The sequence below is a fragment of the Mustelus asterias genome, chromosome 2 (genome assembly GCF_964213995.1).
Source record: "Mustelus asterias chromosome 2, sMusAst1.hap1.1, whole genome shotgun sequence".
Lineage (NCBI taxonomy): Eukaryota > Metazoa > Chordata > Chondrichthyes > Carcharhiniformes > Triakidae > Mustelus > Mustelus asterias.
In genome coordinates, this window is record NC_135802.1 from 149812944 (window position 1) to 149833903 (window position 20960).

A 20960-nucleotide genomic window follows, 5' to 3' on the forward strand; every position below is an offset into this window, starting at 1 on the left:
CTTGAGTAACTTGGTTATTGAAGATTGTGGGAAAGAGTAAAAGGGGGAGGGATGTGGTGATTGTCGCTTTAAGGGCAACACAGCAGAAGAGGGTCACCTGGCTTGAAGGACCAATTGGGACTGAGAATGGGTAATCACCCCAGGGGGTGGAGTCCTCTTTTTTAGGCAGAAGGCATCTTGAAGACATGTAGAAGACAAGTAGGGACTGGGGCAGCCATGGGTTGCTCTAGGGCACTGATTTTCTTATTGGTAAATACCCTTAGTTTCCTGACGAAAGTGTGTATCAGGCATCATTATGGGCTGCTTAACCCCTGCAGCAAAACCTGCAGCCCATTGCCACAGATGCCACTATATTGTCTTCTGCAGTCAATGGCTGGCGCGGCCTTCAGCCTCCCTGTCTCTGTCTTCATCCTGCCTGCAACATCAGTCAGTCTGCACACTGCAGTTTGTGTTAATGTTAAGCAGGTCACCGATGCCATGGACTACCGAGAACAGTCGGGTACAGGGCTCTCTGGGATTCACGCAAAGTTCAGGCCTTATTAACTGCACCCATTTAGACTCTTTCAGACCTCCCCATGAATTGGAAGAGCTTCCGTTCTATTAGTGGATCTGGCATCGATGATTGACAAGCTTAGCAGACTGAGGCTGCTGGAAATAAGAAGCAACAAATATGTGCGCATGGGATGAAAAAGAAGTGTAAAATATCCAAGAACTTAACAAAAATGTAAGCATTAATCCAAGTTGTAACAAAGTAAAAGCAAAATGTTACTTTAGTTAGCTTTGAGTCACTAAAAGGAGTTCAGTGTGAGGTGGAGTGAAGCGTCCCGTCAACTGCCTACGGGCAGAGTGATTAGACTTGACAGCTCACTACTTAAATCCAAATAAGACCACATTATGGCAATCAATCACCTTCCTGCCAATGTCATGGAGCAGGTAGAATGGATGCCCTCCCCTCGCCCCCATCACCCGTTCACCCTTCAAACACCCGTGCTCCTTCCCTCCAATCCCTTCCATGCTTTCCGACCAACCATCTCCCTCAACTATCACAGCCGCAACCCTCCCCACCAACCCCCCCCCACCCCACCCCGGCCCCCCCCCCCCCCAACCCCCCCGCCCCACCCCACCCCCAAAACTTGCCTGAATAATGAAGCATTTAAAATTGATGCAAGAGGTTGAAATTTCTGCTTGGGATCACATTTCTGATCAAATAAATATCCCAAACCTGCACTTTATTGAGAATAGGGCAGCACGGTGGCACAGTGGTTAGCACTGCTGCCTTACAGCGCCAAGGACCCGGGTTCAATTCCCAGCTTGGCCCACTGTGTATGCGGAGTCTGCACATTCTCGTCGTGTCTGCGTGGATTTACTCCGGGTGCTCCGGTTTCCTCCCACAGTCCAAAGATGTGTGGGTTAGGTTGATTGGCCATGCTTAATTACCCCTGAGAGTCAGGGGGACTAGCTAGCGTAAATGCATGCGGTTATGGGGATGGGGCCTGGGTGGGATTGTGGTTGGTGCAGACTTGATCGGCCGAATGGCCTCCTTCTGAATTGTAGGGATTCTATGATTCTATGAGACTTGAAGAGTCAGTGCAGAACGCATCCCAGCAAATACTGGCTGTCACACAGTCACTTAGTACTCCACAGAGTCTTAATTAGCTGGGGACGGACTTTCAATCCTCAGGGCAGCTACCTTAGAGAGTTGCCAGCCAACCGGAATGGCCAGCATCTCTGCGATCCCAACATCACAATGTTTGACGGTGTCCGTTGCTGGGACTATACAGAGCCGCAAAGACGAAAAGCTAACAAAGGCCGGACTTCTGGTAAGTCAGATTTATAGGCAGGTCTGACCGCAGGACCCAGTCGGGGAGTGAGGCAGATGCGGGGGATCAGAGTTGAGAGGCCGGGGCACAGGTGTAAAAGTGGTGTATGAACTTGTGGGGGATCAGGGGACCTCAAATGTGGTTCTCCGCCCACTGCCTCCCACCTTCTAACCTCTTGCCCAATACAAGCTCACCTAGCATAAGCTGACGGGCTACCCACCAGACCGGCTACGCCTTCCCCCGCCACAGATAAAACAGCATTAACAGGTCACTTAATGACCTCAATAGGTCGAAGGGTGAACAGGCTGCTCAACGTCCCTGTGAAACGGGAGACAGGTCAGAGGTAGGGGTGTAGACAGCACATAGGCCATACAACTGATCTCAGGCAGAGTGGCAGCGGACCCCCCCTTCCCCCTCACTGATCTCAGGCAGAGTGGCAGCGGACCCCCCTTCCCCACCCCCACCGATCTCAGGCAGAGTGGCAGCGGATCCTCCTTCCCCCTCACTGATCTCAGGCAGAGTGGCAGCGGACCCCCCCTTCCCCCTCACTGATCTCAGGCAGAGTGGCAGTGGACCCCCCCTTCCCCATCACTGATCTCAGGCAGAGTGGCAGCGGACCCCCCTTCCCCCTCACTGATCTCAGGCAGAGTGGCAGCGGACCCCCCTTCCCCACCCCCATCAATCTCAAGCAGAGAGCCGTCGGACACTTGGCACCTACCTCCTCACCAACTGGAGCACCTGAATCGGACTTTTGTGGAGCATGTCTGTTTCTTGCCGATTTTGGATGGGTGAACGTGGTGATGCAGGGGGAAGCGTCGGTAAAGTTTGGTGTGCAGCCGATTAAATCAATTTAAATGCATGCAAATGCATGCGGTCCCAATCATGGCCATTTTCGGGCCTTGGTAAAGGGGGAGCCGGTGCGGAGGCGAGCGCGGATCGCGCTACTCGCCTCATGCCCGACTTTACTCAGTTTGCGCACCCGAAAATGGGCGCAACGCAATGGTAAAATCTATGATTCTATGGGACATCATGTAGTAGCAAAAATAGTCAAACACTTATCCACCTCTGTTCCCGTCTCCATCTCGCCATGAAAATCCTGCCACATGTGTTCAAAATAATAAGATGGAGAGCAATGCACAGTGGTAAGCACTGCTGCCTCGCAGCGCCAGGGACCCGGGCTCAATTCCGGCCTTCGGTCACTGTCTGTGCGGAGCCTTCACATTCTCCCTGTATCTGCGTGGGCTTCCTCCAGTGCTCCGCTTTCCACTCACAGTCCGAAAGATGTGCAGGTTAGGTGGATTTGGCCATGCAAAATTGCCCCTTATTGTCCCAGTAGGTTAGATGGATTAGCTACTGTAAATGTGTAGGGGGTTACGGGATTAGTGTGAGGGAAATCATAGAATCCTACAGTGCAGGAGGCCACTTGGCAGCCTGCACCGACCACAATCCCACCCAGACCTTATCCCCATAACCCCATGAATTTACCCTAGCTAGTCCCCCTGACACTGAGGGGCAATTTAGCATGGCCAATCCACCTAACCCACACATCTTTGGACTGCGGGAGGAAACCGGAGTACCCGGAGGAAACTCACACAGGCATAGGGAGAATGTGCAAACTCCACACAGACAGTGACCCAAGTTGGGAATCAAATCCGAGTCCCTGGTGATGTGAGGCAGCAGTGCTAACCATTGTGCCAAGGCCTGGGTAAGATACTCTGGCCAGACAGTTGGTGCAGGAGGTTGAATGGCCTCCTTCCGCACTGTAGGGTTTCTAAGATTCTATAATCAATGGATGGTTAGCCATGATGTCCTGACTAGATTTCTGCCACTGCTGCCCCTCATCATCCCACACCCAATCTGGGGATCAAGGGTTTTTCTAAACATCCGCATGCCCTGCAAAATTCACGTCTCAGTAACAAAGGTGGTGCTGACATTTGAAAATCTTTCCTATTTGGATGCGTTTCAATATCCCATGATGTGTGACCTGAATAGTCTTTGTTACAACAACGTGAGCAGGCAAGGAAGGTTAGAATTTCCCTCATCTGCCAGCTTCTAAGTATTTCTTTGTCAATATTCTTGTTTTTTTTTCAAGATTGGTTGCTATCTTTCTTAACTGACAAGCACAATTGTATCGCAGTGCAGAACAAGGTCACGCAGCGCAACTCCAAGCAGTCAAAAGTAAAGGAAATGCACTATCTCACAGTGGTTATCACATTGCCAGAAGACTTCAACTGCTGAACAATAAATGCTAAAGATAACAGAGTTCATGCCATACACATGGGAGTACAACTGATGAATACATTTTTACTATTCAACAGCCACTCCGATCTGTATTTTAATAATTTGTCACGGTGTAAATATTTTAAAGTATACATTTTAGCATCACACCCTTACTGTGAAGCACAGGGAATAGGGAGGTGTTTTGCAATTAAATTCTACGCTGCACAGTCTTCTGTGATCTGATGGATGCAAGGCTGCAGCAAGGGGCTTATGCTGGTTGCTAACGGTTCATATTAAGCCTCCCACAGGTTTAAGCTGGCTCAGTAATAAATAACTAAAACACAGGGCTGGATTGTGTCCATTGGTACAGGGTAAATATTGAATCACATATCCGTTCCTACTCACATTTAGGCGTTTGCCTCCATTCGCGCATTTAAAGCAGCTCGAAGCTATAAATTCTGAAATATTTGTGGTATTTCGTAGAATCATAGAATTCCTACAGTGCAGAAGGAGGCCATTCAGCCCATCGAGTCTGCACCGACAACAATCCCACTCCAGGCTCTATCCCCACAATCCCACACATTTACCCCACTAATCCCTCTAACCTACACATCCCAGGACACTATGGGCATTTTACTATGGCCAATCAACCCAACTCGCACATCTTTGGACTGTGGGAGGAAACCGGAGCACCCAGAGGAAACCCACGCAGACACGGGGAGAATGTGCAAAGTCCACACAGTCAGTGACCGAGATTGGAATCGAACGCGGGTCCCAGGCGCTGTGAGGCAGCAGTGCTAACCACTGTGCCACCCTGCCACAGAAATAATAGAATTAATAGTAGAAAGTCTATTTGAACAACTTCCTAAATTGGAATGTAAAACAAGAATGCATAACCTCTGCACATTACATACAACACGAGAAGCTGAATGAGTTGACTCCGGTGGCTTGTATAAATGACTAATCAAATGGATATTTTGATTTGATTTGATTTATTATTGTCACATGTATTGGCATACAGTGAAAAGTATTGTTTCTTGCGCGCTTTACAGACAAAGCATACCATTCATAGAGTACATAGAGGAGAAGGAAAGGAGAGGGTACAAAATAGGGTGGCGTGGTGGCACAATGGTTAGCACTGCTGCCTCACAGCACCAGGGACCCAGGTTCAATTCCAGCCTCAGTCACTGTCTGTGTGGAGTTTGCACGTTCTCCCTGTGTCTACATGGGTTTCCTCCGGGTGCTCCGGTTTCCTCCCATAGTCCAAAAATGTGCGGGTTAGAGTGATTGGCCATGATAAATTACCCCTTAGTGTCAAGGGGACGAGCAGGGTAAATATGTGGGGCTATGGGGATAGGGGCTGGGTGGGATTGTGGTCATTGCAGACTCGATGGGCTGAATGGCCTCCTTCTGCACTGCAGGTATTCTATCCTATGAATTGGATTCTATGTAGTGTTATAATCATAGCTAGGGTGTAGAGAAAGATCAACTTAATATATGGTAAGTCCATTCAAAAGTCTGATGGCAGCAGGAAAGAAGCAGTTCTTGAGTCGGTTGGTACGTGACCTCAAACGTTTGTATCAAATACCCGATGGAAGAAGGTGGAAGAAAGTACGTCCGGGCTGTGTGGGGTCCTTAATTATGCTGGCTACTTTTCTGAGGCAGCGGGAAGTGTAGACAGAGTCAATGGACGGGAGACTGGTGTGCATGATGGACTAGGCTACGTTCACAACCCTTTGTAGTTTCTTGCAATCTTAGTCAGAGCAGGAGCCTTACCAAGCTGTGATACATCCAGAAAGGATGCTTTATATGATGCATCTGTAAAAGTTGGTGAGAGAATAGGCCTAATATTTAAGATTGTCAAGCAGATGGATAACCCAGTAACAATAAACTTGCCCTATTGCACTCTCAACTCCACTATTGTTCATGTTACTTTTATTTCTACATTTCCTTTGTCAATTTCCTCCCCTTCTCTCCCCTGCCGTAGGTGTTGACTTCTGGCTCTTTAGTCTCCCTTTCATAACTTGCCCTAGAAATATGCCCCACATCATGACTAACAGTGAGTACCCAGGGGCCACTCCACACTTTGCCAACTCAACACACCCCAAATCCAAAGGCCAGACAGGTTACCTTAAGCATGTGACTTTTTCGTGAATAGTTATTGGTCACATGGGAACTATGCAGTGTGGATTGAGGATGTCAATAACTCCCTAAACTGGTAAATATAGAGATTAAAAAGGATTAAGGAATACTAAAATGGGGTGAGAGTAAAAAGTTCACAAAGCAGCAAAAGGAACAGAAATAGATTTTGCAAATACATGGAGGGGAGAAATATTAAAAGCAAAACAGACCTCTTGAGAAGTTTGTCAATTTCTAGGTAGTCAATGGGCGTGGGATTTACAAAGTATTTTGCATCAATCCTTACTAAAAAGAGCGATCTGAGAGTGGAGATGATTCTTTAAGTGGTTGAGAGTGAGAAGAGCAATATACTTGATGGATAAAAGGAAGAATTTGATAAATTCACTAGACTATAGCAAGGCAATACACTAGGGCCTTATGGTACACATCTTGGGATCTTAAGCGACATGAGACAGAAAACTGATGTTGCCCCAGGAATTATAATTCAGACTCTACTACAAGTGAATATGCATTGAAGGCTGGAGACTGGCCAATGTGGTTCCATTTTCAGAAAGGGAGATCAGAGATAATCCAGGTGATTACATGCCAGTTAGTGTAACATCTGTGACAGGGAACATTTTCGAGCTTTTAATTAATGATGAATTACTGTGTGTCTAGACAAAGAGAAAATAGTAGAGGAAATCAGTATGGTTTTCAAAATGGATTAACGTGTTTCGCAAACCTCGTAGGATAATTTGAGGAGGGAATAGGCACAGTAACTGGAGGAAATGCATTGGATGCAGTGTGCAAGGACTTTAAGGAAGACCCTTGACAAAGTAGCAAAATGGGAGATTACTGGAGAAATCTGATACACATGGAATTAGTGGGAGAATACATTGGATTTAAATTGGGAGGGAAAAGCAGGAGAACTGGGTAATCGGCCACCAAGCGATTTGCTGATGTGAAGAACATTGCATTGACCAGTACCTCAGAACAATTACAAATTGTAAAAAATCTGCTGTTTAAAAAAAAGAATCACCAGTTAAGAGCTGTCCTGTTTTATTCGATGAAGATATTCATAAACCCCAACGTCACTGCCATCTGTAATCCCAATTAGGCGAAGCTTTGATTTCATTCCTGGTTATAGACATGGGTTAGATCCTATAAAAGTTGCATCCAGCTGCTGACAGCTGTGTTTGTTGAGTGTCATTATGGCAGCATGTGTTCTACCTGCAGGTGAGCATTCTAATTGGAGTCAGTCAGTCTTGCAGCCTAATGTTTATCAATAGGAGGTTGTTGTCTTGTTTGAAGTCCACCTCCTGACACATTGTTAATCGTCTAGGTGTGAGTTCATCAAGTTTCAGATGTTCAGAATGCCTCATCAACAACTGTCCTTCTAAATACTGACACTGCGGGGACCAGGTTCGATTCCCGGCTTGGGTCACTGTGCGGAGTCTGCACATTCTCCCTGTGTCTGCATAGGTTTCCTCCGGGTGCTCCGGTTTCCTCTCACAGTCCGAAAGATGTGCCGGTTAGGTGCATTGGCCATGCTAAATTCTCCCTCAGTGTACCAGAACAAGCGCCGGAGTGTGGTGACTAGGGGATTTTCACAGAACTTCATTGCAGTGTTAATGGAAGCTTAATTGTGACACTAATAATTTTTAATAAACTTAAAAAGAGTCTTAAAAAAATTGTGACACCAATAATTTTTAATAAACTTTAAAAAAGTAAAAAATATTGTGACACTAATAATTTTTAATAAACTTAAAAAAAACAATCTAAAAAAAAAGTCAATCTATTGTCTTATTATAAAACCGGTCCTCAGCTACCGATCCACACTCGGGAGAATTAGTTATTCACACATTGTGTGGGAACAATGCAAATAGATTAAGATTCATTGTAGCTTTCCAGTTTCACCATATCAGAGGCTGAAAAGTGTAACAAACTCCTGGTGGACTACACACCAAATCTTTTTTGCATTCTCTGATACCTTGTTGATACTTTTTTAATTCTGTTCTCTGGGGGTGGGCAACATTGACAGTCACATTTGTTGCCCATCACTGGTTGCCTGAACTATATCTTCAACCTTATTTGTTTATCCACCACCACCAGAAATTAAGCAAAGCAACTCAGCAATTTCATATCAAGCGCTTTGTCTCACTGAGGGTTGACTTGGTCCACTGTTGGACACATTGCAAAAGGTACAGTTCAGGTCGGCAAGGTGCTACTCCTGTCGGGACCTACTTTAGCCGGAGTGGTCTCAATTTTTCACTAAACATCCCAGTGTCCTGACAACTTCCTCAAAATAAAGTTTTAAAGTTTATTTATTTGTGTCACACTGCAATGAAGTTAGTGTGAAAATCCCCGAGTTGCCACACTCCGGCGCCTGTTCGAGTACACTGAGGGAGAATTTAGCATGGCCAGTGCACCGAACCAGCACGTCTTTTGGACTGTGGGAGGAAACCAGAACACCCGGAGGAAACCCACGCAGACACGAGGAGAACGTGCAGACTTTGGGAAAAATTTACTGGCATGTCCACCCGAGTTTCATACGATCCCACCGAGGTCAACGGAGAATGCCGTTCTCCGGGCCTCACCCACCCCCAGAATCGTGCGGGCGTGCCGGTAAAATTCCAAGCCAGGAATTGAACCCAGGCCCCTGGTGCTGTGAGGCAGCAGTGCTAACCATTGTTTGATTCGAATGATCCTGTTTTTAGCTTTTCCCTCACAGCAACCACATCAGGGAATTCTGTCAGTTCTTCAGCTTTTGCATAGAATCAGCTTTTCTTCACTTTCGCTTCCCCCTCCACCTCCCCCTTCCTCTCCCCCTCCCATCCACTTTACCACACTCCTCAGGCTCCTTTTCCTGTCGGCAAACCAAAATAATCCTTCTGGTGCTGCGCTGCGCCCAGCGAATTGGAATGTCGCCCCTTCACCGACTGTTAAGCAGCTGGGCTGGGACGCTCCCGCCTGCATAGAAAATCAAGCCATCCTATACACCTGCCTCACCTTTTCTTTTACTATAGAACAAAGGACAAAGAAGAGTAGGCACAGGAACAGGCCCTTCGGCCTCCAAGCCTGCACCGACTATACTGCCTGACTGAACTAAACCCCCTATTCTTCCGGGGACCATATCCCTCTATTCCCACCCTATTCATGTGTTTGTCAAGACGCCCCTTAAAAGTTACTATCGTATCTGCTTCCACTACCTCCCCCGGCAGCGAGTTCTAGGCTTCCACCACCCTCTGTGTAAAAAACTTGCCTCGTACATCTCCTTTAAACCTTGCCCCTCACATCTTAAACCTGTTATAGTTGAGACATTGTGCTGAATTTTACCAAAATTTGTCAGAGTGTCAGATTCTGACTGAAAACCAGCATGTATCTCTCCAGGTGCACCGCCGAGTTTTCAAACTAGATTTTCTGGCGCTCAGCACACATAGAATATGGAGGGGTGTTTTTGACCATCAATCTGGCAGGGTGGGGCTTGATATTTAAAGATTCAGGTTTGGGATTGGTGTATATCACTTTCAAAGTTTACATGTAATTCAATTGTATTATGATCACTATTTCCTAATGGATCCTTCATTACAACATTACTAATTAACACTGATTCATTGCACATCTAAGATAGCTTTACCCCTAGTCATTTCCACAATATGTTGCTCCACTAAAACTGCCATGAAAGCATTCTACAAACTAATCTTTGAGACCATTCTCACCAATTTGATTGTCCCAGTCCATGTGAAGATAAAGTCCCCCATAATTATTACATTTCCTCTGGCACGAACTGCAATAATTTCAAGGTTGATGCTCAGCACAATGATATGACCACTGTTCGGAGGCCTACAAACTATTCCCACCAGTGATTTCTGATTCTTGCTATTCGTAATTTCCATCCGTACTGATTCTACCTCACGATCTTCTGAGGCCAGATCCTTCCTCATTATGTCCCATGTCATCCTTTACTATCAAGTCTACCCTTCCTCCTTCACAGTTCTGCTTTCTGAAATATTGCACCCCCCCGGAATATTTATTTCCCAACACTGATCATTTTGTAACCATGTCTCTGTGGTGGCGATTAGATCTAAATCTAAACAAACCTCCATTTATGCCATTTGTTCATCTATCTTATTGCAGATGCTTTATGCATTCAGATAAAGAACCTTTAATTGCTCCGCAAGGCTGTGTCCTTTGCCCCTTACTATACTCCTTATAGTATGACTGTGTGGCCAAATTCCCCTCCCACTTGATTTTCAAGTTTGCTGACAACACCACCGTAGTGGATCGGATCTCAAACAATGATGAGTCACAGTACAGGAAAGAGCGAGAGAGTCTGGTGTACTGAACCGAGGACAATAATCTCTCCCTCAATGTCAACAAAATGAAAGAGTTTGTCATTGACTTCAGGAAGCATAATGGAGGGCATGCCCCTGTCTACATCAATGGGACAAAGTAGAAGTGGTCAAAAGTTTCACATTTTTAGGTGTCCAGATCATCAACACCTGTCCTGGCCCCTCCATGCAGATGCTATAGTTAAGAAAGCCCACCAATGCCTCTACTTTCTCAAGAGACTAAGGAAATATGGCATGTCCATTACAACTCTCACCAACTTTTACAGATGCACCATAGAAAGCATTCTTTCTGGTTGTATTAAAGCTTTGTATGGCTCCTGCTCTGTCCAAGACCGCAAGAAACTACAAAGGGTCATGAACGAAGCCCAGTCCATCACTCAAACCAGCCTCCCATCCATTCACACTGTCCACACTTCCAGTTGCCTTTGAAAAGCAGCCAGCATAATCAAGGACCCCATGCACCCCAGACATACCCTCTTCCGCCTTCTTCTGTTGGGAAAAAGATACAAAAGTCTGAGGTCACGTACCAACCGACTCAAGAACAGCTTCTTCCCTGCTGCCATCAGACTTTTGAATGGACCTACCTCGCATTGAGTTGATCTTTCTCTACACACTAAGTATTACTGTAACACTACATTCTGCACGCTCTCCTTTCTTTCTCTATGTACGGTATGCTTTGTCTGTACAGCGTGCAAGAAATAATACTTTTCACTGTATACCAATATATGTGACAATAATAAATCAAATCAAATCAAATCAAAATAATGTCATTCTTTTATTTGTATTTCCTGCAATGGCTTTATTTGCTGATGTACAATAATTGTCAAATTCTCTGTCCCTGACTATTGACCAACTCCAAAATTCTGTCGAACCTCAGGGATATGACTGTTTCCTGGAAAAAAGTGTCCGGATAATTCTCTCTCTCCCTGATGACCTACAATATCTGCAACTCAGACTCCAGCTCAGCAGCCTTAAGCCCAAGTTACCCAAGCTGTAGACACTTACTGCAGATAGAGCTGTCTGGGTTTGCAGTACACTCCAGATTCCCACATGCTGCACTCAAGGCATACCACCAGCCCTGCCATTTCTATCCAACACTATTTATTTGACTAGTCAATTAATTAATAATTTGCACTGATAAAGTTATAGAAAGTCGGACTCACCTAGATTGAAGACAAAGAAAGAAAGCTCACCAACTACTGGAGGCTGAATAACAATTGAGAAATGAACACTTCTTTGCTCCATATTCCCATGTAACCCAAATTCCCAGCTGCACACTCTGTTTACACTACATTCCAGCATAGTCACCTCACTGTGCAACACCTTACTGCAGTCCTTGAAGCATAGAAGAGAAGTAGGTATTACAGCACATGATGTCCCAAAGGATCATGACATGTGCCACAAAACCATGGCAAAAGCAAATTGAGTATTGGGATATATTGCTGAGGCAATACAAAAAGCCCTATGGTGTCCATGAACAAGACTTTGGTTAGGTCTCAGCTGGAACTGTGTTCAGTTTTCATCCCATCTCATGGAGGGCAATAGAGAGACCCTACAAATGGTTCAGAATAGGGCCAATATAATTATACCAAATATAAAATTCTTCAGAGAGATGAGTGATTTTACTTGAGAAAACTGGAGACATTGAGAGGATTTAAATGAGGTCTTTAAAATAAGGAAAGGACTAGACTGTGTCCATGTGGATAGACTATTTCAACTCAAAAGCTTGGGGTGAATCAAAGTACATGTGGGTAAGATTTTCTTATTCATTCATAGGACATGGGCATCGCTGGCTCAGCCACCATTTATTGCCCATCCCTAATTGCCCTTGAGAAGATGTGGGGAGCTGCCTTCTTGAACTGATGCAGTCCCTGTGGCACAGGTACATTCACAGTTCTGTCAGGGAGGGAGTCTCCAGATCTTGACCCAGTCACAGTGAAGGAATGGCAATAAATTTCCAAGTTAGGGTGGTGTGTGGCTTGGAGGGGAACTTACAGGTGGTGGTGTCCCCTTGTCTGCTACCCTTGTCCTTCTAGTTGGTAGTGGTGGTTGGTTTGGAAGGTGCTATATATGGAGGCTTGGTGAGTTCCTGCAGTGCATCTCATAGATGGTACACAATGCTGTCAAAGTGTGTCGGTGGTGAAGAGAGTGAATGTTAGTGGAAAGCGTGCAAGTTACATAATAAACAAATAATTAGGTTAGATGTTAGATTTTCCTTTTCCCAGAGTTTCATTGAACTTTGGACGTAGAATCCCTACAGTGCAAAAGGAGGCCATTCAGCCCATTGAGCCTACACCATCTCTCCAACAGAGCAACTTACATAGGCTCTATCCCTGTAACTCCACAAATTTACCTCACTAGCCAATATATCTTGGACACCAAGGGGCAATCTCCCATGGCCAAACCAACTGATCTGCACATCTTTGGATAGTGGGAGGAAACCGGAGCACCCAGAGAAAACCAAGCAAATACGGGAAAATGTGCAAATTCTGCACAAACTGTCACCCAAGGCCTGAATTGAACCCGGTTTCCTGTTGTTGTGAGGCAGCAGTGCTCACCACTGTGCCAGTTTATGGAATGACTGTGTTCTCACTGTGAGCGTTCTGGAGGTATACTGGCTGTGGCTGATATCACTGCGATTGATGGGATATTGAATTTATGCCTCATGATTTCTGGGAACCCACGTATCACTGGGGTGACCAAAGCCAGAGGCCATTAATACTGGACACCATTGCAACGTGCAAGGATGTTGTTATCCAGTTCAAGGTTTATCATGATTTCAGAGACCACAATGCTAGGGGTGGGGTGGAGCATCAAAAACAATCAGTTTGCTGTGTTCCCTTCACTTTGTGGCTACAGCAGTGAGGCAGCAGTGGTACGGCACGGTAGCACAGTGGTTAGCACTGCTGCTTCACAGCTCCAGGGTCTCGGGTTCGATTCCCGGCTTGGGTCACTGTCTGTGTGGAGTTTGCACATTCTCCTCGTGTCTGCGTGGGTTTCCTCCGGGTGCTCCGGTTTCCTCCCAGAGTCCAAAGATGTGCGGGTTAGGTTGATTGGCCAGGTTAAAAGTAAATTGCCCCTTAGAGTCCTGGGATGCATAGGTTAGAGGGATTAGCAGGTAAAATATGTGGGGTAGGGCCTGGGTGGGATTGTGGTCGGTGCAGACTCGATGGGCCGAATGGCCTCCTTCTGCACTGTAGGGTTTCTATGATTCTATGACAGCAGATGGGAAAAGAGCGAGCACAGGCGCTACCAGGAATTAACTGAGCCAAGTGCCATAAGGCTTAAGGTACCAGACATGTCGGAGCGAATTTTCCTGCTCTGCCCATCACTGAATCGTAGCAGACGAGGGGCGGACCATGGAAACGTCTGTTGACCTCAGGCAGGATTTTCTGGTTTCAGAGCGAGCACAGCCAGAAAATCCTGCCTGTCGTCTTTTGCTACCAGATAGTGGCCAGACCAGCTAAAAATGGACTGCTGGGTACAAAACTGGGTGGCTCGCCACCCAGTATCACCTTCAGGAGTCAAAGGGATGTTTCCCAGAACTAATTGCCCCTCTCAGCCTTTTTACTAAGATCAGGTATCAGATAAAGCTCAAGATGGGGTACAATATTTTATCTTGTCAGCTTGGGTCTTGTTTGTCTCCCTTTTGGGGAACACGAATTGGATTCAATTGGATTTTAAATTTCATTTTTGGAGCAAGCAAGAAATGGAGTTTGGTTTTCCCGGTCCATTCTGAGCATTGGCTTTAGGGGAATTTCACAGTGACTTCATTGCAGTGTTGATGTAAGCCTACTTGTGACTAATAAACAAACTTAGTAAAAAAATGTTTTCAAAACTTGGCCCTGAAATGACCTAATATTTAATAATCTGATTTTTTTTTGCCTCTCCCATAATATTGTAAGGCTGGTGGTTGGTGGGGAGTAATGAAAAGTCACAGGGTGGGATTTTCCAGCCACACTCGCCCTGAAAGGGGTGGCACGGTGGCACCCATTCCCATGGCGGGCGGGATGGGAAAATTTCACCCACAATGTTCAGTGCAACATTTTTCCATGAAAACATTTCATGTTCTTGCCTGTCATTTTTTACATTTGTAACTTTATTGGCACAGTGTGTGTGTTCTGCAACCTCAGAAAAATTGATACGGGAGACTTTGGTGAAAATATTTGATGGCCAATCACATTAATTGGATGGCACGGTGGCACAGTGGTTAGCACTGCTGCCTCACAGCGTCAGGGACCCGGGTTCAATTCCCGGCTTGGGTCACTGTCTGTGCGGAGTTTGCTCGTTCTCCCCGTGTCTGCATGGGTTTCCTCCGGTTTCCTCCCACCGTCTGAAAGACGTGCTGGTTAGGTGCATTGACCCGAACAGGCGCCGGAGCGTGGTGACTAGTGGAATTTCACAGTGGCTTAATTGCAGTGTTAATGTAAGCTTTACTTGTGACAAATAAATTAACTTTAATTGCAATGAAATTTTAATTTAAATAACTCTTAAGTTCAAAACTTCCTTTGCAAATCAATGGAGGGATTTCCCTGACTGACATTATCCTCAGTAGTCGTACATTTATGCTCATCTTAATGTGGTTTGATTTGTTACAGATAATATAACTGATTAAAATCTTACGAGAAAAATGGCATGAGGTTAAAATAATGGTTTTGGATGATTACTGTCATTAAAGCAATTTGATCTGATTGATACCTAACAAATTGAATAAATTTCCGACAACAGCAATTTAAAATCATTGACGCATCATTTGATTACTGAGCGACTTTTAAAAAGGGCCTGTTTTAAGGTAAATGGGTGAATTTTATCCAAACTTTTGTTTTCAAAATAATTAAGGTGATCAATTATGGAAAGAGACTTAATGAATGTTCACTTAACTTAATTCTACAAATAAATGGTTCCATATTTAATTAGATTATGAATAGAAAATATAGTGTGCGCTTCATCCTGAATGTTAATATTCATAAAACTGTGTCTTTGAAACTGAATTAAAAGTAACAGGACTGACTGAGCTTAGATGATGTGTCCTTTGAAATGTTCAGCCACATCCATTACAATAATTAAAATATGCAAAGACTATTGATGAATCTCTTACCACATTCCTACATGGCCACGATCATAATAAAGTGATTAGTGACATTCATGATTTCCCTTTACATTCTTACTCACTTATTACCTTACTTCCTTCATTTTCAGTAGAATTACAAAAAAGCTTTCTGGCAATGGGTGAAACCATGTTCAAGCAGGGGACGTGGCTAGCCCATTGCACTTGGGATGTGCTGGCCTGCGATCGTGGTTTGCTCAGGCTAAGGTAGAGTGAAGGATCAGGGTAGCCGATGAGGCTAATGACGTTAAACCAAGGCTTTACCTGATGCAATTATTTCCAAAGCCAGCTCAGCCTTTTTGGCTAAGATGAAGCGTTAGATCAAGCCTGGGATGGGATGTATATCCTTGTCTTGTCAGCTTGGATCTGGTTTGTCCCTCATGTGGGGACTCTGATTGGACTTAATTGGCTTTTTAAATTAGGAATAAAGGACAAAAAGGTACAAAAACAAAGCGTTCTGAGAAGCGCCAAACCAGAAGGGAGGAGATAATAGTACACAAATCCTTCAGCTGTGCAATTAATTATAGGCCTGAAGTTTTTGAGACCAGGATAAGATGTTAAATGGTGAAGCGGTCTCAAAGGGCTGAATTGCCGACTCCTGCTCTGATGTTCCTCAGTTCCTGCCATCCAAAGAGTGGATGGGGACTCCAACTGCCCAGCCGCTATTTTACAACCTAATGAGCATTGATTGACATTAGGCAGGACCCGCCCCTCACTCAGGAGGAAGACCTACCTTGGAGAATTCTCCAGTCTCTCCAGCAAAAGCGCTGCATTGACTGGAAGATGAACGGTACGGGGAGCTGCCTGAGACTCAGGCCAGGATTTCCTGCCTTGTTCATGCTGGGTCCCCTCACTGGGGCGCAGTGAGCCAGCCAAAAGTCTTTTGGTGGGTCCAGGCAATCCTGATGGTGGGCAGGTGGGGGGAAGGGGAGTGCTTTTCAGAGCCAGGAAGGGTGCTCAGCGGTTAGCAATCCGTCAAAAACCCAGTTGCACGACGTTCATCAAGATTTAACTTTTCACAGGGTTTTACAGTCAGACTAAAATTGTAAAAGAAGAAGATTTTGTCAATTCACTGATTGCTCCGGGATTGCGCTTTGTCAGTTGGAGTCTCAACAGCGCACTCTTTGGAGGAAAATAGAACCACTGGCAGCAACTACTGGATCTCCGCATTATTCTGCGCACATGCATATTCCCTAATTTGTTGTCAATTCCAGTGGACTAACGACAGCAAATGTTTTGTTGTTTTACTACCAGGAGTCAAACCAGCCTCCCATCCATTGACTCTGTCTACACTTCCCACTGCTTTGACAAAGCAGCCAACACAATTAAGGACCCCACGCATCCCGGAAATTCTCTCTTCCACCTTCTGCCATTGGGAAAAGATACAAAAGTCTGAGGTCACGTACCAACCGACTCAAGAACAGCTTCTTCCCTGCTACTGTCAGACTTTTGAATGGACCTACATTGCATTAAGTTGATCTTTCTCTACACCCTAGCTATGACTGTAACACTACATTCTGCACTCTCTCGTTTCCTTCTCTATGAACAGTATGTTTCATCTGAATAGCGTGCAAGAAACAATACTTTTCACTGTATGTTGATATATGTGACAATAATAAATTAAATCAAATCAAATCAAGAGTAATCCAGGCATGTTTTCCTTTAAGGAAGGATAAATTGAACATCAGGTTTTCCTACAGTTATTTCCAAACTATAACCTCTGACATGTCTGCACTCATCTAATTTTGCCCACTTGATAATCCCCAATTTTAATTGTTTCACCAGCGGATTCTCCAGCTTCCCATCCGTGTTTTTCTCAGCATGGGAGGTGGCGCACTGTTCGCTGGCAGCAGGATTCTCTGGACCTGCCGCTGTCAATGGCGTTTTCCATTGCTGTCACCCCCACGCTGGGAAACCCACAAGAGTGGGGCATGCTGTCAGGGGGACCAGAAAATCCCGCCGGCATGAAGGGCCAGAGAATTCACTTCCTTTAGCTGCCTTGGCCTTAAGTTCTGGAATCCTCTCCCTAAACCTCTCCACTTCTTTAGCCCCTTTTCATTCTTTCGAGGCCCTTCTTCGCCCCCTACTTCTTTGAGCAAGCATTTGGCCATCTGTCCAAATATCATTTTATATGACTCGATTTCAAACTTTATAATGCCTCTGCAAAGTGCCTTGCATGTTTTAGTATGTTAAAGGCACTTCATTAATGCAAGTTGTTTTATAGTTGAGAGTCGGGCTCAGAATGTCATTTTGCACAAGTTCCAAGAACAAACATGGTTACTTGGTCAAGTAGGAATTCATAGAATCCCTACAAGGCAGAAGGAGACCATTCAGCTCATTAAGTCTGTACCAAACATATTCCCAAAACCCCACATATTTACCCTGCTAATCCCCCTGACACTAAGGGGCAATTTAGCATGGCCAATCCAACTAACCTGCACATCTTTGGACTGTGGGAGGAAACTGAAGCACCCAGAGGAAACCCACACAGACATAGGGAGAATGTGCAAACTCCAAGCAGACAGTGACCAGAGGCTGGAATTGAACCCGGGTCCCTGGCGCTGTGAGGCAGCAGTGGTAACCACTGTGCCACCGTGCCGCCATCAGCTGCAGACTATTTTTCTATATTAGAAATATTTTGCATTCCATACCTACATGGTCATATATTCTTGATTTACATGTTACATTGCAGAATTACTATTCATAGAAACACAGAAACATAGAAAAACTACAGCACAAACAGGCCCTTCGGCCCACAAGTTGTGCCGAACACATCCCTACCTTCTAGACCTACCTATAACCCTCCATCCTATTACGCTCCATGTACTCATCCAGGAGTCTCTTAAAAGACCCCATTGAGTTCGCCTCCACCACCACTGACGGCAGCCGATTCCACTCGCCCACCACCCTCTGTGTGAAAAACTTACCCCTAACATCTCCCCTGTACCTACCCCCCAGCACCTTAAACCTGTGTCCTCTCGTAGCAGACATTTCCACCCTGGGAAAAAGCCTCTGAGAGTCCACCCGATCTATGCCTCTCAACATCTTATACACCTCTATTAGGTCTCCTCTCATCCTTCGTCTCTCCAAGGAGGAAAGACCGAGCTCCCTCAGCCTATCCTCATAAGGCATGCCACTCAATCCAGGCAACATCCTTGTAAATCTCCTCTGCACCCTTTCAATCTTTTCCACATCCTTCCTACAGTGAGGCGACCAGAACTGAGCACAGTACTCCAAGTGGGGTCTGACGAGGGTCTTATATAGCTGCATCATTATCCCGGGCTCCTAAACTCAATCCCTCGATTGATAAAGGCCAGCATACCATATGCCTTCTTAACCACCTCCTCCACCTGCGGGGCCGATTTCAGAGTCCTATGGACCCAGACCCCAAGGTCCTTCTGATCCTCTACAGTACTAAGAGTCTTTCCCTTTATATTGTACTCCTTCACCAGCATAACTATTCTATTTAGATGCTGGTAGAATCTATTGTTTATTAACATCGAGCCATCTTTTAATTCCACTTATTTTTTTAAGTAGATTTAATTTATTTTAATGGCCTATTGTGACCAAAACAAGCTAGCCCCAATCTCTCATGCACTCAAAGGTATTCTGAAGTTTGTCGGAAAAACCCATCTGGTTCACCAATTCCCCCTTAGGGAAGGAAATCTGCTGTCCTCACCTGGTCTAGCCTACATGTGACTCCAGAGCCACAGCAATATGGTTGACTCTCAACTGCCCTCGGGCAACTAGGGATGGGCAATAAATGCTGGCCAGCCAGCAACGCCCATGTCCCACAAATGAATATAAAAAAAGGTTTCACCCACTAAATAAAGGTGATGTTTTCAGATCATGTTTGGGTGTTTTTTTTATGAAGAAACGTCATTACAAAAACCAAGAAATCACAACAGTAAGTATTTGTATGTTGCTATTTTTAACTTCAGCTTATTACAATGCATGATGGAAATTTTGGACAGAAATTCTGACTGGACAGATTCCCCTTTTCTGGCTCATAAACAGCAGTTAGTCATACAATTAATTGTGGCTATGCTTGATTTTGTTCTTTTTGATTTGATTTATTATTGTCACATGTATTAGTATACAGTGTAAGGTATTGTTTCTTGCACGCTTTTCAGACAAAGCATACTGTTCATAGAGAAGGAAACGAGAGAGTGCAGAATGTAGTGTTACAGTCATAGCTAGGGTGTAGAGAAAGATCAACTTAATGCAAGGTAATTCAAAAGTTGGATGGCAGCAGGGAAGAAGCTGTTCTTGAGTCGGTTGGTACGTGACCTCAAACTTTTGTATCTTTTTCCCGACGGAAGAAGGTGGAAGAGAGAATGTCCAGGATGCCTGGGGTCTTTAATTATGTTGAGTAATGATCAATTTATACTTATGTAGCAACTTATGGTACAAAATGGTCTTAAAGCACCTCAGAAAGTTGCTGCTTTTGAAGTCCAGTCTCTATTGTTACAGAAAATAGCCGGCAATTATTTGGCATTGTAAAAGTGATGAAAACATCCCAAGGCATTTTGACAGGAACAATTATCAAACAAAATTTGGCATTTGAGCCACAAAGTGACAGGGGAAGAGAAGTGACCAAGCCTTGTTCAAAGTGGTAGATTTTGACGAACATCATAAAGGAGGGGAGAGAGATAGGGAGGCAGCGACATTCAGGGAGGGAATTGCAGGGCTCAGGGCCTAAGCAGCTGAAGGCACAGCTCCCAATGGTAGAATGAAGAAAATCAGGGTGGCATCAGAGGCCAGAATTGAAGAAATATAGAGATTGCTGGGTGTTCTAGGGCTGGCCGACATTATAGAGATTGGGAGGGATGAGAATTTTAGACTCGAGGCATTGCCAGAGAAGCAAGTCAGAGAACACAGCAGTGATGCAAATTAGGAATTGCTGCCTGTTAGGGTAAAGATTTGGATGAAGTTTGTAGAATTGTAAAGTGGGAGGCTGACCATAAGAGCTTTTGAATAGTTGATGTCTTGAAATAGCAAAGGCCAGGGTGAGGGTTTTCAGCAGCAGATGTATAGGTCAAAGCAGGTGTTGAGACAGAAGTGGAGGTAGGCCCTGGGGTGGCACGGTGGCACAGTGGTGAGCACTGCTGCCTCACAGTGCCAGGGGCCCGGGTTCAATTCCTGGCTTGGGTCACTGTCTGTGCGGCGTCTGCAAGTTCTCCCTGTGTCTGCGTGGGTTTCCTCCGGGTGCTCCGGTTTCCTCCCACAATCCGGAAGATGTGCTGGTTAGATGCATTGGCCATGCTAAATTCTCGCTCAGTGTACCCGAACAGGTGCCAGAGTGTGGTGACTAGGGGATTTTCACAGTAACTTCATTTCAGT